Source organism: Poecilia formosa, unplaced genomic scaffold, assembly GCF_000485575.1.
Source record: "Poecilia formosa unplaced genomic scaffold, Poecilia_formosa-5.1.2 Scaffold47, whole genome shotgun sequence".
Taxonomy (NCBI): domain Eukaryota; kingdom Metazoa; phylum Chordata; class Actinopteri; order Cyprinodontiformes; family Poeciliidae; genus Poecilia; species Poecilia formosa.
Genome location: NW_006799986.1, coordinates 2,738,155 through 2,758,129, shown reverse-complemented (window position 1 = coordinate 2,758,129; position 19,975 = coordinate 2,738,155). Strand labels below are relative to the sequence as shown.

Sequence of the window (19,975 nt, the reverse complement as noted above, 5' to 3'; positions counted from 1 at the left end):
TTTTGTTTAACCACCGTAATCCCCAATAGTTTAAAAAAGTTTGGCAAAACTGGATTAGAACTTTTTTTTTTTTAACTTGGACATTAAAATAAGTTAATGGAGGAATCCAGGACTTCATTTTACTTTGACAAAAGAAGTAATTTCAGCTGTAGGATGGAGGAAAAAGAAAAGGTCGCATCGGTTTGGTTGTGGGTTTAAAATTGAGGCTCTGAAGCTCAGTTTGTTAAACCTCATTCTGCTTCAAAATGTCTCGTTTTGGTTGATTTTTAGGCATAAAATGTCCTCAGGTTAAAGAAAAACAAACAATCCAACATGCAGCTGAACATCCTCAGAAACAAATAAACTGCTTTTTGAGGGTATTGAAACTAATAAAATACTAAGTTACCAGTGTACTTGGTTACTGCAGATTTTTCAGGTATCTGCACCTTACTTGAGTATTTATCTTTCTGGTGACTTTTTACTTTTATTTTCTACATTTTAAGAGAAATATCTGTACTTTCTACTCCTTATATTTTCAGGCATGGCTCGTTAATAACAGTAAAAAGCCACAGGTTGCACAAAAAAACATGTAATAGTGCCAGTAATTCTCCATTCAGTTGGATGCAACTGGACCGTATCAGTGTTTTTTATTTCTATACCAACACAGATGTTACCAGCAAAAGAGGAAAAGTAATGTGTTTTGTTTGAGTAGAACTTTAAGTATTTCAGTCACTTTGTATTCTTGAAGGTAAAAATTAGTTCAAAACTAGCACATTTTTACTTTTACTTGGTTAAAACACTTTACCTTGTACTTTTACTGGAGCATTTTTTCATAAAAGTATCTGTACTTCTTCTGAAGTGGAAAATGTAAGGATGTGAGAAAACATGGAAACTTTGTTCAGAATGGAAAACTGGAGTCAAATGGACTTCATTTGTGTTCAGTCAGCCTTTTAAAATGGTTTGTAAGAAAACTGTAGGTATTTTAGCGGAGAAAGGTGAAAGGAGGACAGAGTGTGAAATTGGTTTTCATGTATGAAATGTAAATGTAAAGATGAAACTGTTGGCGTCTAAATGGAAAACATTAATTATTTTGTTATTTTGTGTCCCTCAGAATAATTTGTGTGGCTGAAATGTAAGAATTCATCACTTCATCAAATGGAGCTGATGCAGATGGAAACGTTTCATAAAGTATTTAGATCATCCTAAATGGAAAACATTAGAAACACAAAGAGCTTTCCTTTTATTAGCCATGGTTTTGATTAGTTTTATTTTTAATCCAAAACATTTAGTGCCTTTTTACCCTAAAACTGGTCACACCCATTTATTGGACTTGATTAAACTCAAAGATGGTTTCTGAAGGACATGATTGTTTTTGCAGATGAGACCAAAGCATGTTTACTGGAACAGTGAACTGGAAACCAGAGCAAATAAAAGTTAGAAATGTGCCAACGTGGGCTTCGGGTAACCGTCATAAAGTCCTGATGTGAGTCAGTTTATTTGGTAAACAGCAGAAACTACAAAAACTACAACTGTGAAGGTTTGGGGGATTTTGTCAAGAAGTATGTTTGCTGGAGGAAAAGTTAACTGGGGCAATTTTAGCTCCTTGTTATTTGAAATGTCAGGATATTTTTAGTCTTGGTTGAAGGCAGACGTGGGCAGAGTAACTAAAATTATACTGAAGTAAGTCTAGAACTACTTCAACATATTTTTAATCAAGTAAAAGTAAAAAGTACCAAGAAATTACTGAAAAAAATCTACTGTAGTACTGAGTAACTGATGAAATGATCAGTCATTTAATATTTAAAAATTACATCATCAAAATATAAAGTTAAGTGGAAATTTTGGTATTTTAAGGCCAGAAATGACCAATTAAAAAAATATTAAAATCAGGCAAATCAAGTCAGTTTCTTTCAGTAAAGATGAAACTTTAACAAAAGCTGCAGGTCTGTGTCTGTCTGGTGGATTTTTGGTTAAAACATGTTTGTTTTTCATTCAGTCGGTAGAAAATCCAGAAATTTTACTCAAGTAAGAGCAGAGATACTTAAAAACACGTATAAAATACTCCTAAAAGATCATTTTTTCCAGTAATGTAACAGAGTAAATGTAACTTCCAGCTCTGGTTGAAGGAATGTTTTTTGTTTGCTATAAAAATCTAATTTCTCCAGCATGCATTTGCTTATTTTTGATCTCAAGCTTCATGACACATAATTAACGCTTTTCCTTGACGCCTCCGGATGGAAACAGTTTTACTTTTGTTCTGAATAAATAAAGTCTGCTGGTGACAGAGTCGCATGTTTCTGCTCTTGAACACCTGAGCCCAGCTGTAAGCCAACCTTTCTGTTTACACCTCCAGTTAGACGGCGCTGAACAAAGAACAATGCTCAGCCTTGTGCCGCGACACAAAGCACCTTTAATGTGCTTTGACTAGGCCTGAGTGGAGCAGGGATGGCTGAGCATCTGGGCTGTCACTGACATTATTTATGACACCTGTGTGTAATTGTTTTGGTCTCACTCTTTGTGTGATAGCTCGTTGTGCTGCGCTGTGCTCATGCCTGCACACCGGAGGGTTTCCTGAACCAACCTGAGCGGGTCAAAGGTCAGAGGCGCCTCAGAGTTTTTCTCACAGCGGATAAACGAGGAGCTTACCGCTTAAACCGGGCTGCATTAAAGGATCAAAGTCCAACGTTTTACAGCAGCGTGTCGCGCTGTACATGAGAAACTCTCATCCCTCAGGTACGTTTCAACAATACATTACGGGCTCATGTAAACAGACCACACACAGCTGCACGGCGACTAATTACCGTGTTGGAGATGTTCTGTCCTTATTCTGTCTGAGAAGCGCTGAGTCAACGCACTGCATGAAATATTTCAGCAGACGGCAGGAAAACTCTGATTTCATCAGGATGATGATGCCGATATAAATCTAAAACATTTCGATTTATTATTTCTATCAAATAAATGAACAGTAAGCTTGATGCTAAATGTTCCTCCAGAAAGGAATTACATCACTTTTATTTGACCATTTCTTTTGTTTTTTAATTTGGAAAAATGAACATAACTGTGTCATATTATCACTCAGATCAAACTGTAATATATGTATTTAAATTAACTTTGTTCATATAATTAGCCTGATCTTATTAGAGGTATATCTTTGTGTATATAAATCTGATTGGCGAAAACATTTGCTGCATATTGATGTGACATAAATAAACCAGATTTATTCTAAACCTGGAGTTGTGTTTTAAAGTATATTTCCCATTCAAAAAAACAGGCTTTTTATGTATTTATATTCATTTCATAAAACATCTCAAAGGTGAGGCCTTCAGCGATGTGATTGCTTTATTTACTCAACTTTATTAGATTATATCTAAACTTGGAGAACTCTTAAAGAATGACAGATTATAGGGTTGGAACAACATATTCAGCTTCTGTTGCTGTTCTGCTCTGATTTTTGTTTTGAAAATCATAAAATGAAGAAGAGGATTTTCAAATTACAAACTTGTGTTTTAAATATTCTTCTCTTTTCACGCTTGTGTTGGTCTGCATGCAGGTCGGTTCTTCTGCCAAAGAAGCATTAAAAATGGTCTTTTGCATTTGCAAAATAAAATAAAATAAATGGTTTCTCAAAACTCAGTTTAACCTTTAACAATCTGTTCTGTGTGCAATTAAACATTTCACTCAATTGAATATTTAGTTAGAGTGTATAAAATGTACTCCAGCTTTCTAAAAACAGTGAAATAGTCCTTTAAATTAAACTGTGCACCAGGCACCTGAAATATTTCCTTACAGTGCTTTAAAATAAATCATTTCTCATCTGTAACTCTATTTTCTACTGGGAACTCAAAATCCTGCAACACAAATGATTTAAAATGCTGGAGTGTTGCTCAACCAGCTTTATTAACCCAACTAAGTACTATTTCCTGTCCTACTTCATAATAAGAGCCTCAGACATAAATATGTCAAGCTTCATCTCCAATATTTATATCACCAGGCAGTAACATGCTAACCCATTGAGAGACAGCTTGTATTTGACAAGAACTACTCCTGTGTTTTAATATTACAGTATTTCTCATTAGGTCATTTATGAAATGCTGTCCAAACAAATGAAGACGCCTCTGAGTTGAGACGTGTCCAACTGGAGGTGAATGTCTGGTTTCTGCAGTGCAGAAACATTCACTGTCATGTTGGAACCGCTAACCACAGACGTAAATGCAAAGTCCACCTGGAAGTCTATAAATTATTTAGTGATGTGAAAACCAGAGTAGAAATCAAGCTGCCTGGATGTTGCAGGAGGATGAACAGGAAGTCTGCAGTGCTATGCTGCTGTCAAAACCATATTTATTTCACCTTTTGGGTTTGAAATAAAGCTATAGACTAAGGATGGGCCTGTGACTGTAGAAACTCTCACTGGGGGAATAACGTTGCTCAAACTGGAAGGATGGCAACGTATGTATCTGGAGCTCATAAAAATCCTGAGAGTCGGAATGATGTGGATTTACTGGAGGCGCCATGCAGGACATCAGAAGTGAGGGACGGGAATCTTGGACAGAGCGACTGAAATTGTTTTCTAAAGTTGTTTTTTGCCAGTTTATTCATGGCTTCTACTTGTTCGAGTCGAGCTAATGTGTCTGTGAACGTAACACGCCTGGTTGGGCTCACAGACGGCGGTATTTAGAAAAGTTTGGAGCAGCTAGCGTTCAAACACCGACCCATTCCTCCTCCCTCCTGACGTGCTGATTAAATTACTGACTGCCTGAATTCACACCACATGACTTTTACCATTATGTCATAAACGACGTTTCCTGTTACACCGAAACAGCCTTGAAAACGTACAGAAGACGAGATGCTAACCAGTTTTTTTCCATACATGCTAGGCTACATGACGGTGCGGCATTGTCTCCATGGTTACCAGTGGTTAGAGGCAGCGTACCCTCTCCATTACGCGATATTTGATATCTTTAATTATACTTACATATAAAGTATATGAAAGTTAATTGTCTTACCTTGTAAAAACAGAGCATCCTGTGTCTGTTTTTAAAGGAGCGCATTGGTTGTTTCTGGAGAGCGTGACGTCACGTGCAAAGGGTCCAATCTCGTTTCCATGGTGACAGGCCTAAAGAGTTGTAGGTGGTTTCTGAGAGAAACAGTAAACAAGCAGTTTATATTTTATGACTTGTAAGCGTAGTTTATGATTAGGGTTAGGATTAGGGATTATGGAATGAAGAGCGGCGCCTGGGAGCGTCAAAGCGACAGAGACGGGTCCGCTCTTTAGCGGTCCGCCAGCTTTAGACGCGAGACATTTTTGTCTTAAATGGAGGGGAAAGTGTTTGGTGAATAAATTCCAATCAGAAATTATACACGACCCAGTTCTTGATCCGCTTTCTTGACGCAGTGTGGTCTGTATGTTTTGTTGCTGCTGAAGTGGGTGTGGCCCGCAAACATGGAGAACCACTGAAGTCGGGCCACATGTCTGTGGTTGAGTTTTGAACCATACAAAAGGAAATGAGCTTCACTAAATTGACTATTTCTACATGCATATTTCTTTTTCACCTCGGACGAATCAGCAGCCATTTTTTCTCTAAAAGCTTCAATGACATCCAGTTCAGATCTGTCAAAAACAGCATTATTCCTTTCAAAACCTCCCTTGCGAGACGTCAGTTTCACAGTTTCTTGGCTTGCTGTGTGTGTGACAAAAGACAGAACAATCATTACAGTGATTCTGTCTGTCTGTAAAGCTTCTGGCTCTTCTTCTTCATTTTTTGCATACCTTGCTACCATTTCCTCCAGTAAATAAGCACCCAAACAGCGCAAGCGACTCCCGCCGTTGCACACGCCCTGCTCTGCTACAATGCTTGCCAGAAGGCCTTTTTTTTCTTTCTTTCCCCGTCTTCTGTCATGTACGCCGTCACCCGACCCTATTATTACTTCTGACTGTAATAGGCACCTCTGTTCCCAATCAAGTTTTTACTTTCTGGTAGATAAAGAAAACAGTTTTGCAGCAGACACGTTTTATGCCGTGCACAGCGTCTGCCGTGTCATCGGCGCTGGCCGCCGGCCCAGCTCGCCCAGATCGTTCACACAGCACTTGAACCGCTCAGAAAGTCCAGGACGCTGTCTGCTTCACTAGGTGGTCTGTCTTTACCGTGCATCCAAAGCTCCTGATCTCCACGCAGTGACAATATGTACTTCTGCACCGACAGAAGCAGGAGAGAAAAAGTGAAAAGAAATAAATTGAATGTGCAATATTCTGCAGGTTTGTTTCTGTCACACCTCCACGTCTGAATTATGTGCTTCAGCCTGCCTTTTCCTTTTACCTCGCCCCGCTTTCCTCTGTCCCTCTCCAGCATGTCGAGGTGTTAGATGTTGTTTACATAAATCTTTCCATCTCTCATCTGGGCTCAGGGAGGCTTTGCAAGATGATGCTGTTTGACAATGTGCACAGGAATAGAGAGAAAAACAGAGCAGGCCGAGGTAATCACCGGGGACAGGCAGGAAATAGGAGCCAAGTCACCCAGCAATTGTCTATCAGTTTCCTCGCCCTGTTATCTTTGTCACTTTCTGGAGACTCACTCGCCCACGCTGCCACATTCATGAATACAAACACTCATGATCTGTGCTTTTTTATTTATTTATTTCCCTGCCCTTCCAGAAATCATACACTGCAGACTGCTGTCTTTCTGGAGAGAAACTGATTGACGGAGAAAGTTCATTTTCATTCTGCGTCTTGCAGTCCGCAGCGGCCTGCTTTCCGCTGGGCCAAATTTACCGGCAGCTTGGAGAGTTTAATGTGGAGAAAAACTGCAACTTCCCACTGAGAAGCAGAATTTATTTCAACGCTGAACCGGTGCGTTGGCTTCGATTTAAACCAAGATTCTCTCAGCCGTGTAGAAAATATAGGCTGTCGCTTTTTAAAATAGCACGAGTAAAGATAAGGTGTGCTGAATGAAAACAAAGAATCTCAGTTTCCCTGCAAAAAAAGAAAGAAAAAAATCACTTTTAACACTAACAAATACTCACCCACAGGCAAGAGATACAGAAGGAATAATCTGACTATAAATGATTTTATTTAATAGCAGCATTTGTGAATTTAATATAATTTGTGGACATGAGCAGATGCTCTGTTCTGATGAAAACACAAAAAAGAGAAAACATTATTACTGATAAACTAAATGCATTTGCCTTGGTCTGACTGTTTAGCCTTGCCTCAGGTTTGGATCGACTCAAATCCAAATAAAAATGGCTTCCAAACCCAGGGAGGAAAATCGTGTTTAAAGCAGAAACACTGATTTTTCTGAATGAATAAAAATCTGTTTATTTTCACAAAGCTTTTGACACATTCCCAATAAAACGTGAGCAGATTTCATTTATTTTTTTAATCAGACATTTTGATCCATGCATCGTATTTATCAGAGCACCAAGGCTTTTTGGTGTTCATCTGCTAACAGTGCAACAGTTTGTAACTTCCTGCTCAGCAGAGGTTGTTGGTAGTTTATTGAGACTCTATACTGGAAAAAATCCAAGGCCTTCCAAAATAAAACAAATTTTATTGATTTGAGTGTTTCCTCAGCTATAAATTCCCTTTATTTATCCTAATTTATTACACTGAATCCTGCTATACTGGACCAGAGCGCTGCGTTGGAGTAATTTGCAGCTTAGTGGTGAATTGAACCAATTATTAGAGTTAGAATTAACCTAACCTCAACCCTCTTGTCAAACCACTAAAATAAAAGACCAATCTTAGACAAGTATTTCAGAATTACAGGCCAATCTCCAACCGTCATTTATCAGTAAACTGATTGAAAAAGCTGTTTCAGCAGTTAAATCTTAAAGATGGCCGACCGCGTTGACGTCTTCAGTTTGGTTTCTGAACTGAGAAAAGTTTTGACTGTGTGGATGAGCCACAGCTTTCTCCTGCTGAACAGAAACTAAATTTAAATTATTAGCTTCAGACCTAAAGAGGAACAATCCAGACCTGAACCTTCACAGACACATAAAGATGGTTACAAAGTCGGCCTTCTGTCACTTGAAGAACATTTTTAGGATTAAAGGATCAACATTGCAACGGCATCTAGAGAAACTCATCAAGTGTTTATCTTTAGTTGCATTGAAAGTGTCTTCACAAAAATCCAGAAAGCTGTTTTTATTAGTTTATACGTCACTGAATGGAAAGATCTGCTGTTGTTGGTTCTGGTTCTGGTTCTGGTTCTGGCCTGGTCTGAATCCCCAGAACCAGATTATGTTTGATTATTTTCATGATTGCATTTGAGAAAATATAATGTTGTTGCTTGTTGGATTTTGCTTTTTCATGTCCTCACAGGACTTGTTCTTAAGTTCCACTTTAAGTTAATGTCTATAATACCTCCAGTATCAGTAGAAGAAGATAAAACAGTGTAATTTTGTTTTCTTTGAGCCACACACACACCCACACACCCACACACCCACACACACACACTGTGGCAAGAAAACCAGCCAACAAACAGCAGATAAATTTAGCTGTAGTTCTAAATTGAAGGTACTTGTCGTAGAAAATTATCCCTTTTCTGACGTTCTGCTCTTTGTAAAATAGCATGTTGATGTCGAGCTAATTAATTAGCCAGATTAACTGCCTCAGCAGCGAGCCTGCATGTGGCTGCCTGTTTTTTTTTAAACCAGCAGTGTTGCCAAAAAGCTGAAAATAGCAAAAGCTTTAATTGTTAAAGCCCTGGAAACTTTCCATAAGCCTAATGCTGAAGTCATGTTTTAAAATAGTTTATTCATACCAGTTTTTTCTCCTGTTTCAAAAGGCAAACTACTTAAAACTTGTAAGAGAAATAGTATTAAATGTGTCAGTAAAATTGATTTTATTTTCTAATCAAGCTGAGATATTTATGGTTAGAAAGAAGAAAACAATCATTTGTATCATCATAATTCAACAGAACTTTTTAAAAGTTTAAAATTGAGAGCAGACATTTTAAATGCCAGAAGCTTTTATTGAATACAGGATATGTGATTAGGCTGATAATGTGTCTAATTGGAACCAGTTATGTTGCGTTATGATAATTTACAGAAGAAAAAGGTTAGAAAATATGGAAGTTCCTGAATCTCTCTTACACATCAGAAACTTAATAATGTTTCTCATCCTGAGCATTTAGCTTTACGGTCATAATTTGAAAACCTTTGTGACATTTTAAACTTTTGTCTTTTGCAAAAAAATTTTTTGCCAGAAAGTTTTTTCAAAACTACTGTAGCAGCCCATGCATAGAGCACCTACACATAGATGTTATTCCCCATGTTGAGTTTACAAAAGTCTAACTTTTATTTGCATTGATTGAAAATTTATATTCAGCTGATGATGGAAACCATCTCTAAAATCTTTACTATATAATCTATTTCCTAATTTGAACTGATAATCTTACTGTAAGTTAAAGGTAAAACTTTCACCTACTTTTTGTGCTCTGATTATTGTGCTTAGTGAAATATTAAAGAAATGAGCATCATGTTTACACTGGGCTGTTGTTGCCAAATCAGGTTCTTCCTGCAGGGCTAATTTATGTGATGCAGTGCTTTAAGAACAGCTATAATAAACTCACTGGCCTCAAAGCACCAAACAGCAACACAGTTAACGAGCAGCTGCTGAACTTAGTGGAGCATTTAGCAGCTAAACGGGAAAATATTTCCTCCATGAGCTGGTGCTGATAAAAATTAGCCATTTTTGCCACGGGAGCGCTGGACTTAAATTGGTCAGATTGGCATTAACACGACTTCCTGTTACAGTTAATCACAGGAAGAGGTGTGTTTGAAATGAGGTTTCTCACTTTTACTAAACCGGTAATGATTTGGTATCCATAGCAACAGCTTAGTTTGACTTTTTTATTTCTCCACAACCTTCAGGATTCCATATAAATATTCATAGTCCACTTAAATCTCATATTCTGTCACATTACAGCCACAAATGTCCAGTTTTTTCATTAGGACTGTGTTTCAGACTGTCAAAGTATGTTGAATCAAACAAGAAAGAAAATCAAAGATGTTCACTAAGAAATGACTATAAAGTTATTATGGTGGAGACATGAGAGCATTCAAACCAGATTTCATGAAATGAACTAACTATAAAGAGCACAGTATAAATATAAACTGAACCAATATGTATGGTTGTTAAATATTTAGCAAGATACAGAAAACTCCAAATCTAAAGTCTGAATCATAATGTAGCATTTTGTGATTAGCTTATTGATTTACTTTTATGCATCTCTTAAAGTGGCCTGTCCATGAAATCAGCAAATATTAAACACAATATTAAAAGGCTTATCTGCGACAGAGCCTGGAAAAGCAGCGCAATGAGGCGTAAGATTAGAAAGAATAAAAACTAATCAAGCTTTATTTTGTTTTGCAGGGGAGCAGAAGAAGCAAAGTGAGGCTTTTCGTTTGAGCTGCGGTCAACAGGAAGTTTAGAAACGGTTTGAATCTGAAAAACAGCAATGATGAGCACCTCTCTGCTGTGATGGTGTGAAACGAGCGTCTTGAGAATATAAACAGGTTGCTGGGCCTCATTTGCAGAAAAACATTGTTTTGCATAAACACTTCAGCGGTTTATGTCTGTTTCAGAGGTTTGATCGCTGGAATCACCTGCTGCTCTGTTCCTCCTTAAAGCTGCGTCTTACACTGACTTTGCATTCTTAAACAGCTGAATAAATCTTTATTTAGTCTTTATTATAAACCAACACTTAAAAATCTAGTAAACATGAAGCAGATGAGCTGATCATCTCCATCTTTTGGTCTTTCATTTTTTTCCGCTAAGGTTTTTTGCTGCATCTGATTCTGTGAAAATGCACCTTGTTTTCCAGAGACAGTTAATCTGAGACATTTTTTTCAAAATGTCTGAAAAGCACAAGCAAAAGGCTGGTAAAGATTGATTCATTTTTTCTGTGTCTCAGCACCATGGATCTTTAGGTATAAATAAACCAACAGATTCACGCTTCACATACTTTTGTAGTTCTGCTTTAACACGACAAACCCCTGAATCTGCTTGTTTCTTGCATCGTTTTACAGTCTTTGTTTATTAAAAGTGAAACTTGACTCTCTGTTGAGGGTACACAAACCTGACATTTGCTTCAAGCCAACTTATTTATGTTTCCTCTTACATGTGCAGTGAGCATTTATTCTGTCAGCGCTCATAAAGAGGAGCTTTAATGTATAATTTGCCCCACGCTTGCAGTGTTTATCTTTCATGACCTGAATCTTGGAGAAATAAAAGGCGAGTTAAAATTGTTTTTTCTCCCTTATGACATTAGCAGAAGGCCTTTTATTGACAAAACACTTAATCATCGCTGATAGTGTTACATCTTTTTTTTTTTAATATAGCATTTTTGCACAAGGATGAGATGATTTTTCGGCTGTATCAGAATTAGTGTATACTTCGCAAAACTGCAATCAATCAATCAAGTTTAAATGTATTTATTTCAAAGTGCTTTACATCACAGACACGTCACACAGTCAAGATTCGAAGTTTAACATTTTGTCAAGTGCTGTTGTTACACATCGAAATGTTGATTAATGGAAACACTTTTTTCACATCATACGAGTCATGTGACCAACAACAGGATGTTACTTCTGTTGGAAACGATGAAGAAGAAAACAGGAAGTCGCTGGAAGATGAATGCATGGCATGTTTTTAAGTGTCTTATAGCCTGAACAAACTTATTTATGATTTTAATTTCTTATTTAATGGAAACTCCTCAATTATAAAATAGGTTTTTTTTAGACAAGGTTTTGTGTACATTTCTAATGGAAACGATGGCACTGCCTCTTCTCTCCTCTAAACACATGAAATGCAGCTGTGAAACAGCTCACCGCTTCCCGCTGCTTTTGGTCTAAATACCACATCAGAGATAAGGTGAGGATCTGTGTCATGCAGGCAGAACGCAGAGCGAAGCCACAGCTTACGTGGCATGGGCATCTGATTTGGACGCCTCCCTTTGAAGGTTTTCTTGGTATTTCATGCTGAGAGGAGACCTGGGGCAAACCCAGAACCTGGTGGATAGACTACATATCCCCTCTGGGCTGGGAACACTTAGGGCTGCCCCAGAATGAACTGGAAAGAGTCACAGGTTCAGAAAATATCAGGCATTTTCTACAGGACCTTTTAATTTTAGGATCTGATTTGGAATAAAGACAATTATGAATTAATTTGTAAAAACTTATTTTTTATTTCTTGCACAAAAACATGACAATCAAGGAAATGTTTCTACCAGAATACACAGTAAAATTACTGAAAAACTGTAAGTGTAAATACATATGTTGACCCTTTGCATGTGACGTCATGCTCTCTAGAACTCCGCCCACTCCGCCATGACGCACGTCGAAACAACGAATGCGCTCCTCGTAGAACAGTCATCTGTAATATCGCTTCTAGTTGATTTCACTTTAAAACAGGTCACAGGACGCTGCGCGGTCAGAAACAGAGAGGGACACAAACCAATAACTTATCAATTTAATTTATAACTTTTAATGAGGAAAGATACAGCCAGTCATAACGACTGGCGGTGAAATCACGGATTTACAGCAAAGACTTTTCACACGGTAAGAAGGTTAAAGTACATATACTTCATAAGTAGGTATGATCAGAAAGACGTAAAATATCGCAATATGGAGAAGGTCCGTGTCTAACCATTGGTAACCATGGAGACGATGCTCCACCGTCATGTAGCCGTTATGTTCGTTTCTGAGGTACAGCAATAACGTTCATGGGTCAGTTTTATCATGCAATCGTGTCAGAAAACAAAAAAATTCCCCCAAAACATTTTTGTATCTGATTATTAACTCCAATATTAACCATTTCAATCAATATTTGTGCAATGATGTTTTTTTTATTTCTCAGAAATTAAGCATTAATGACGACAACTTACTCAATTACTCATTTGGACATAAAAAATGGAATTTACATTTTTTATGTCCACTGAAAAAAAACTAGACACAAAAAACTATAATTTCCTTGAAATTAATCTTTGGTATTTTTTTTAATATTACATTTTTTTTTTCCAATGGGGGATCTTTATAATTGAACTTGAGACATACATACTGTTCCGGGTCAAATTGACCCACCGATTAAAATCAAGATAAATGAGTCATGCAGAGAGTATTTATGTTTTTCCCACTTCTGCTGAGTGTCTCAGTGTGGGTGGAGTTTCCCCATGGGAACAGAAAAGGTTCCCGTCAAAAGTTGTATGAACACCTGCTTTCTCGCAGTGAAGTAAAGAGAGTAAGGAGAAAGTGGGCTTGTGTGTGTGTAGGTGTGTGGGTGTGTGTGTGTGTGTGTGTGTGTGTGTGTGTGCGCGTGTGTTTGTGTGGTGAAATATGGTTCATAGCTGCAAGGAAACATATAGAATTGGACATTTTTTAATCTTTTTTTGCACTTTAACTTGACTGCCGGGTCAAATTGACCCGAACAGTATCGATGTAACAAGTAGACGCAAGGGGGGTTACAAATGTGTAAAATGAATAAATTTTCAATTTATATGTAGAGTGCACCTATTAAGACAAATAGAAAAAGTTTCATGCAAAAACAATACTTCCAACTATTCAAAAAAAAAAAAAAGAGAAAAGATTTAAACCTTAAAACGGGTCAATTTGACCCGCAACATAACAGGAGGGTTGAGGCTTTTCCGGTTTAAGGGGAAACGCTGTTTATGACGTAGTGACGTAAATCATGTGAATCACGTGAATTCAGACAATGTGGTAATTTGATCAGCACATCAGGAGGGAGGAGGAATGGGTCGGTTTCTAAGTAGCTGTTTCAAAATTAATGTAATGTAATGTAGCAAAAGAGGGTCAATATACAGCAGGTGAAAAAAACTAGAATAATATATTGGTAAACGCATATCTATCTTTGCATTTCAGACACTTTAAGTGGGAAGATCATTGGAGTTAGGTAACCTGATGGCCAATAGGAGGTGTGATTAATTTCTATTAATTTTTATTAATTTCTAGATTATTTTTAGCATGTTAAGCATTAGTAAGATCAATTATTTGCCTCAAAGGATGCATCTGCCCCCACTTTGATGTCTAATAATGCACTGATTATTTTTTAGATGAATGCACCATAAAAAAAAAAAAAAATCATCTCTAATTTACGGTAAAATACCAGCAGCTGTGGTGCCAGAAACTGACCTTGTTTACACGGCATAAACATACTTTTTTCTACAGTGTGGATGTCAACATTTAATAGGAGTTTTTTTTAAACAGGTGAAGTTAAATTTGTTATTTGAGGAGTTCTAGTTCAAATGTATTTGCAGAAAAAGAATGATTTTCATCTGGCATGCAAAATATTTTTGTACAGATTTGACTTTATTGCTGCTCTGAATATGTTGTTTTTTCAGTAAATATTGTTTGATTTTATTCCTCTTTCTGGCCGAATGAAATGATTTTTGTTCCTATTGAAGGTGATGATTTTCACAGAGTACACTGGTAAAAGCCATGAAGCAAATCAACATGGACCACCAACAGCATCTTAGAGAAGTTTCTGGAAGAGGTCCGATTCCAGCTGGCCAAGCTCACGGGAATGAAATGATCTTCTGCTGCAGTTTGGTGCCAAATCACATTAACTGGATTTTACCGTTCCTGGACTTCATCACGAAGGAATTTTGTGCTTGGGTGATAAATTTAGGGAGTGTGTAATTAATACGGGCATTGTTTTGGATGCTTGGATTCGAACTGCTTTTACCAATAAGTGTCTGTTCTGATAACGAGTGCTTCCCCCAGTGAGAAGTCTTAATTTATTCTAACGCTTGTGAGATTAAACCAATGCTTTAAAAATCACCATGGGATCAAATCTCTGAAGCTACCTTTTCCCCTTCAGGGGCTAATTACTCCCCTGTAATGAAAGTAATCAGCACTTGAAGTGATGTTGCGTGGGGAGTGCTTGTTTTATGATTGCCAGTATCTTTCTTTGGATCTTTAAGCTCTCAGTAACAGGCTTAAAGAAATAAACTGCTCCACCAGAGCAATCAGATAAGAAACGCCGTATCCTGAATATTTATGAGGCACGACGGCTGCATCTGGGAGCAGGTTAGACATGCTGTTGTATGAAAATCTGAGCCTGCGTCTTACGGATGATCATTGAACGGCAGAATGAATTATATCAAGGCGCACTGCTGTAGTGACATTTGTTTCTATGTCGTTTCTATTGGGACCACAGACTAGAAATGTCAGATAAAGTCCCAACTGTTGAGTTTTTATTATCTTCCTGCGGGATAATAACAAGATGCGGCTTAAATAGTTTGACTGAAACTCAAACGGAACAAGGAACCAGGAACTCCAGCATGCAAACCTGAGATAAAGCAATACTCACATTTCGTTATTATGGATAACATCTATTTTCACAATGTCCTGCACACGTGTTGACAGTAACATGATCTCATGCTTACGTCGACTGCAATGTGCTCACGACAGATACAATTTACCAAGTATTTCTAAAGCAAATATCTTTGTACAGTTGAAATAAGACAAAACTAACAAGTAACTTTCAGCAAGATACAGGAGCTTGTTTTAAAAAAAAAAAATGGGAAAAATTTGGTATTTTTGAAGTGGACGGATGGTTCAACTTAAGTGTATTTTGTTTTTCTTGCAGACCAGTATATATGAGTATTCATAATATTGATTTTCAAGGATCCAGTGTGTCATGAATGAGATTATCAGGCAGTTACCTGAGCGTCTGAAAAACTGAGCGAATGCCAGAAAACGGAAACAGTAGCTGTGTTTCCGATGGACATGTGTGCAAATCTTTGTCTATGTTTTGCTAAAGTAAAAAATAATTGAAATTGTGGTGTTTCCATAAATTAAGAAAAATTCAAATGACAAAAAACAAAAAAACCAGAAACATAAACAGCAAGCATTTGATCATTTGACTCAATTGATGTGAAAAACGTGTTTCCATTGCAGTTTTGTGAAATACATTTATGTCCATATGGACAACAAAACACCTCATTCTAGCGTAGAAATGTTTTATTGAAACATGTGAGTTTTATTTATAAAGTACTGTGATCCCATTAAGCAAATTTCACATATTTATTGTTAATGGAAACACACTACTGACTTGCAGATGCATTAGATGGGAAACTCGGCACAAACAGAACGCCACACCAGGCGCAGCTTCAAATTGGAGAGTAGCAGAAGAAGAAAGTGAGAAAAAGTGGCAGCATAAGTACAGAAATGGGTCAGGATAAACGTTTTCAGTCTAGTTTTAAAAGTAGGCAGGGTGTCTGCCTTACAGACCAAAACTAGGATCTGGTTCCACTTACTCATCCTGGAACAGCTCCTGGTTCGGTCTCAACGGGACGAAACCCACCCATGTGTGCTGATAAACACGTAGCATCATGATAAAACTAGCTTAGCCTCCATTTTTTCCCTGTCAAACTTGTCAACTTTGAAACTCTCCTGGATCTTGAGACCGAGTTCTGCTGCAATAGTTGGACGTATCGCAGCAGAAAATGTTTGCTTGTGAAACCCTGGAAGTGTGGATGAGAAATGAAGGAGTGAAATGAAAGAGTGAGTGGGTTGAACGAGTGAGACAAAGACTGCCAAGTGTAAAAATACTGGTGGGTAATAATCATTGAGGCGTGGCCTGATGCTAAACCTACTAGCATCAATCCATTGCCATTTCTTGTAACTCTAAAGGTTACAAGAAATGGCACTAACTAAACTGATCAGATTTTCCAGAACCTAAATTCCTCTGGTTTCCAGTAAAACCAGGTAACCTTACATAAGTAAACAAAGCTAATGAGAATTAAAGGGCATGAGTCCCAACTGGAGGGCCGGCGAACGAACGCAGCCTGAGGTAAAGGTGGAGTTAGGTGGGGAAACGCAGCGTGAATGATTTGATTCTGCGCTGCACTTTAACCAACGCCTGCAGATATGAACAAGATGTTTTCAGACCTGAGTGACTTGAGCATAATGACAGGACTGTTTTCAGGTTCTCCTCAGAAACTGTGACAGATGGAAAATATCTTCCCTTTAATGTTCCAAATGTGTCTTTTTCCCCACATTGGTTGTGAAGACAAACTGTAAAACTTTTTGTTTTTGTGGTGACATAGAGATTAAAGACGACTAATGTAAACTGCACATGTTTACATGTTGGGACTTTGCTTTGCACAAAATGACTGGGTGTTGTCTGATTGGCTTCTGGAGAGTAAATCTTACCTTCTGTCATGTTTAGTCTTCCTTTAGCTTTGTGTAGGAGGTAAGTGGTGTTTGGCGGAACATGAAAATGGGTAAAGTAGATGCTTTGTGCACCCCAAGTGCCCACGCCTTACAGGATACGATTACCGATCCATTTACTTTGGATTTCAGGAAACTCATCTGTTTTGAGATCATCTACAAAATACAGATGATAACTCAATATAAAAGTCCTAGATCCACTGGCAGATTATTTCACTTATTTCATGGGAAAATGTGAAACAATCTTTCAGTGCAACTAGTAATTTTTGCATCTAATTCAAGAGTTAATGACTTAAAAAAGCTCCTATATATATATTCCTGAACAGTTACTTGTTCATAGTTTAGTTTTTTTCCAGTGTAGTAAAATGTTTCCACTAGAAATACTTTGTAAAATTTGCTGTTTTTGCAGTGTAACACTAGAAAAAACTAAAACATTGTTTGCATGTCCAAGTAATTAGAATAAAAAAATTGCTAAATATTTACAGTAAATCTCCAATGTAGACCCAAACATGTCCTTTGTAGTTCCCCACACAGGCATACAAATAAATGTGAAGTAGAGAGGTGACGGTAAGGGATGGTAGATGTTTGTCCTGTGTGGTAATGGGGCGGGGTACTTGTGTTTTATCTGCCCCCATCTGTTACAGGGGAATACAGGATCCCAGTTCTCAGCAGCCTGCTGACACATACTGTCTGCGCTGGAAGTTGACTGGCATCCAGACACCGAGGTGAAGAAAGAGGATTGAATAGAAACCACTTTAAAAGCTCAGATAGATTACATGATAAGAAAACAGCAACATTGGGGGACTCTCTGAGATCATCGCTGGGCCTCTCGGCTCTCCTTGGCAGCTCCTTTTAGGAAACCTTCTCGTTTTTTGACATCTTTCCACCAGAGGTTTCAGTATTCTTTTACCAGCCCGTCTCAGCTTGGCTTGGAGCGGTCTAATGCTTTTAGTGGAGCTTTTCGTTTAGGACAAACTTTTAACTTAGTTTTAAGGTCTAAAACATGCTTTACATTTACTTTCATACCTCACATTCTTTATGTGCCGTCGTTTATGAGCTGCTGCTCCTTCTGCCTCCCTCTGAGCATTCCTGCATTGATGTGCTGCTCGTTGTCTTGCCCAGGGACATTTTGACAAGAGAACAGGTTGGTTGTTAGCAGGTTGCTGAGCATGTCTGAGCTGTAAGGCCTTATTGTCGTGTTTCAGGCTTTACTGGCCTGAAACGTCATTTAGACACAGATTCCCTTTGTGCTGAAGCTGCTAACGGCTTTCAGATCCTCATGAAGGGACAGATTTTATTCATCCACATTGGATTCTGCAGGACTGGAGAAATATTCAATATCTGCTGAATCCTAAGAAAACTGGAATTTTAATTGTATGGATGCAACAAAAATAAAACCAACATTAAACCTCTGTTTGTGACATAAAGCTATGAGAATTATATATGAAGTTAATGCTAGAGATCATAAAAATAAGTTTTTTATTCAATCAACTAAGGGATTTGGTGACATTTTTAATTTTTTTTTTTAAATAAAAATTTAGTGAAATATTTTTAAAATAAAAAATATATTTAATTAAAATTTTAAAATGTAATTTACACAAATAAATATAAAATTTAATTAAATTATAATGAATTATAGTTCTGGTATTTAATCTAAATATAATTAATTAAAATTTAATTTAATTATTTTAAAATAAAATCAAAGAAAATATTTTCAAGTAAAAAATGCATTTAATTTATTTTTGTATTCAATTTTAAAAAATAAGTTTATTTTTATTTACATTTTAGTTTTTTATGTAAAAATATATTTTAATGATTAAATTAATTTTTACATCGGCATTAATTAAGTCATTTTTGCTGATCTCTTACTCAGCAATAAATTGCCAATTTTTTTTTTAACTTTTTGAGTTGGAGAAAGTTTGGGCAGCTCTGGTATTTATTTATTTAAAATCTGAAAGTGTCAGAGGTTTTCTTTTCACACTTCCTTTGACCAAATAAAACTTTAAAGCATTTATCCGTGGCCCGCCCCCTGTCTTCCTCGCAGGTGGGGCTGTTTTCCTTAAAAACTTGGCGTCTTTTCTGCTTCCAAAGCACTTTGATGAAGAGTCCAGGCAGAAAAGGTGTGAAAACGATGGAGGGGTTTGGCCGTCAGAGGCGTTAGTTAAATAGAGGAACCATTTTACCTGCATCTCTGATGCCGTGCTCTGTGATACAGCCCCATTCTCCTCCTGAAGTGTCCATTTTTCTTTTCTTTTCAGCCGTCTTTATATGTCAGAGAATAATGGCGGCGGTGCATTCAGGTGAAGCTGTGAACTAAATGCACGGCTCCACACAGAGGAACAGAGGATGGGCTTTAAGAAGGACTGCTGTGACTTATTCATCAGTTCCTGACACTTCGCCGCTGCGGCAGGACTAATGCACAAACGCACCAAGCGTTTATGATAAATGGCGCCTCGAGTCCGAGTGTTTCTCTTCACAGTTTGGGGTGATGTGAAACTATTTTTATTCAACCTATAAGTGAGGCTCATTTCATCTAGAGGGTTTTTATATTATTGTTTTTTCCCCTCTTTTCTCAGAAACACTTTGCACAAAAATAAAGATCTTAAAGAGTCCTTTTTGCTTTAATAAAAAATGGCTTTTATCAACATAGTTGGAGACACTACCTCTAAAATCACCTTCCTTTATATTTGATTTGTTTCTATGTTAGAAGAAAATATATCTTTTAACTTCAGTAGACTGTTTAGCTGCCATTTTCCTTCTGCCCACAAAGAGTTTTTGCAGGACTTTTGCTATGAGTGGTTTATAT

The 19,975-nt window shown here is 37.4% G+C and overlaps 1 long non-coding RNA gene across 1 annotated transcript; it reads left to right on the top strand.

The window, feature by feature from the left end:
• Positions 1 to 12,475: 12,475 nt before the first annotated feature.
• Positions 12,476 to 14,772, top strand: LOC103138186 (uncharacterized). Its single transcript, XR_001662123.1, has 3 exons — positions 12,476 to 12,537; positions 13,855 to 13,907; positions 14,413 to 14,772. It is a non-coding gene; the product is annotated as an uncharacterized LOC103138186 (long non-coding RNA).
• Positions 14,773 to 19,975: the final 5,203 nt, after the last annotated feature.